The 2681-nt window shown below is 50.4% G+C and overlaps 1 pseudogene; it reads left to right on the forward strand.

The window, feature by feature from the left end:
• Positions 1-238: 238 nt before the first annotated feature.
• On the forward strand, positions 239-1066 carry LOC147118952 (uncharacterized; annotated as a pseudogene).
• Positions 1067-2681: the final 1615 nt, after the last annotated feature.

A 2681-nucleotide genomic window follows, 5' to 3' on the forward strand; every position in this document is an offset into this window, starting at 1 on the left:
TGGAATTGGTCCTGCAAGACCAGGAAAATTACTTTAAACCAGTTTAAAGAAGCCCCCAAACCCTTACAACCGAGACCCACACACCCGAGTGAGAGTGTTCCAGTGCACTGACTGTGGCAAGAGCTTTAACCAGTTACACAGCCTGAAAAAGCATCGCACCATTCACTGTGGGGAGAAACCGTACATGTGTTCTGTGTGTGGACGAGGCTTCAACTGATTGTCCAAACTGGAGAGACACAAGGACACCCGCACCATGGAGAAACCCTGGAAATGTGAGGACTGTGGGAAGGGATTCAATTGCCCGTCTGAGCTGGAAATTCATCAACGCAGTCACACCGGGGAGAGGCCATTCACCTGCTCCATGTGTGGGAAGGGATTCACTAACTCCTCCAGCCTCACCGCACACAAACTTGTTCACTCTAATAAGAGGCCATTTAAATGTTCTGACTGTGAGAAGAGCTTTAAAAGCAGAAATCATCTGATGAAGCACCAATGCACTCACACTGGGGAGAAGCTGTTCACCTGTTCCATGTGTGGAAACAGATTCACAAATTCATCCAACCGGCTGACACACCAGTGAGTTCACACTGGGGAGAGGCCATTCATCTGCTCTGAGTGTGGGAACGGATTCACTCAGTCATTACACCTGCTGGCACACCAGCGAGTTCACACTGGGGAGAGGCTGTTCACCTGCTCCGTGTGTGGGAAGGGATTTGCTTCTTCATCCCATCTGATTGAACACCAACTTGTGCACTCTGATGAGAGCCTTTTTAACTGTCCTGACTGTGAGAAGAACTTTAAAAGCAAAACTGCTTTGTTGCAACACCATCACACTCACACCCCGCAGACACCATTCACCTGCTCTGTGTGTGGGAAGGGATTCACTCGATTATCCACACTGCTGAGACACCAGCGAGTTCACACTGGGGAGAGGGCGTTCACCTGCTCCGTGTGTGGGAAGGGATTCACTCAGTCATCCAACCAGCTGAGACACCAGCGAGTTCACAAGTCACTGCAGGGGTTGGATTCTGCTGTTATTGCTGCTGTTAATCACATCCAGGACTGAACCCTGTTCACTCTATCAGTTGGGGTTTGCTTCTGATGATGTTAATAACTCCTGTAACTGGGCTGGAGTTTAATATTCTGGATAGATGTCAAATAAATCAGAAATAAATACAGAAAATGCTGGAGAAACTCAGCAGGTCAGGCAGCATCTGTGAAGAGAGAAACAGAGTTAACGTTTCAGGTCGATGACCTTTCGTCAGAACTCATTTCGTCAGAACAAATAAATCAGCTTTGTTTTAAACACATTGTTGTAGTTTTTTGACTTTCCCACCTGAGTGTTTAGCATCACCTGGCTGGGGCTCAGAAAGGACAATCTGGGGGAGGATCGTACAGCGGGAACAGAACTTCAGCCTGGACACAGTCCTTCAGGGCCACACTGAGAGGGGCAAACGGCACTTTGGTCTTTCTCGTCTCTCTTCACTGGCAGCAAAGTCACCGTGCGGGTTAATCTCGAGGCCTGTGAGAAACGTGTCCCAGCCGCTCTCTTCCATGGTTCAGAGCTCCTAGGCACGGAACAGAAGGCTCCTTTAGGAATGTAGCCCAGTGCTTTTTTTTTAATGGCCTTATTAACTTGTGTCATTACTTTTAGTGATTTGTGTATCTGTATCCCTGGATCCCTCTGCTCCTCCAGCCCATTTAGACTCTTAGGGGGAAAATTCGATGGCACCCCCATTGGGTCGCTAACGTCGCCGGGTTTAGCACCCCAAAAAAGTTAGCGCCCATGTGCATTAAATTCAGTGGTAGCGCCCCAGGCAGGAGGCGGGGTGCTACTGGAAGCGCTCCCCTCCCTCTTGAGGTGCTACCAGTGAATTTTGTGGTGCTTTGTGTAACAGCGCCACGCCCGTCAGCACATAGCACCGCGTCATAGCAGACCTCCCTCCCTGATTAAAGGGGAGGGGCCTTGCACTGCACACACCAGGGCCCTGCTGGACCATCGGGGAGCGGGGTGTCAGATCAAGAGGAGCGCCGGGCTGAGCGATCGCGGCCGACACCCCGAAGAAGAAAGGGGAAGGGGGCAGGTGCTGGCAGTCGGCCAAAATAAAAAGTTGCCGCCCGACACCTGCCCTTTAAGTGGCGTCGCCACGGCTGCAGGAATGACCCTGTCGGACATATCGTCCGGCGATAGGTCAGGGGTCGCAACCCAAGGTTGCAGCCGGGGCGCTGCGCACAGTGATGACGTCATTGCCGGCGGTGCAGTGCTGCGGGGAGCTACCGGCTACCGCTGCCTCTAACCTCCCGCTGAATATCGCGGGAGGCACAAAGCAACTCAATTTCTCCCCCTTGTCCAAGTAGTGTGTGGCCTCCTTATTCTTCCCACCAAAACACACCACCTCACACTGATCTATAGTGAAATCCATTTGCCAATTACACGCACATTCTGAAATTTATTAATGTCTTTTTGCATTTTGTCTTCCTCAGTATTAACTCTACCTCCCAATTTGGTGTTATCGACAAATTTTGAAATTGTTCTGATTCCGAGTCGAAATCGTTTCTGTAAATGGTGAACAACAGTGATCCCAGCACTGATCCCTGTGGAACACCACTTCCCACCTTTTGTCAGTCTGATTAGCTACTCCTAACCCCTACTCTCTGTTACCTGTTTTGTAACCAGCTTG

Source organism: Somniosus microcephalus, chromosome 4 (assembly GCF_052327205.1).
Source record: "Somniosus microcephalus isolate GS21.2 chromosome 4, FLI_Smic_1.0, whole genome shotgun sequence".
NCBI lineage: Eukaryota > Metazoa > Chordata > Chondrichthyes > Squaliformes > Somniosidae > Somniosus > Somniosus microcephalus.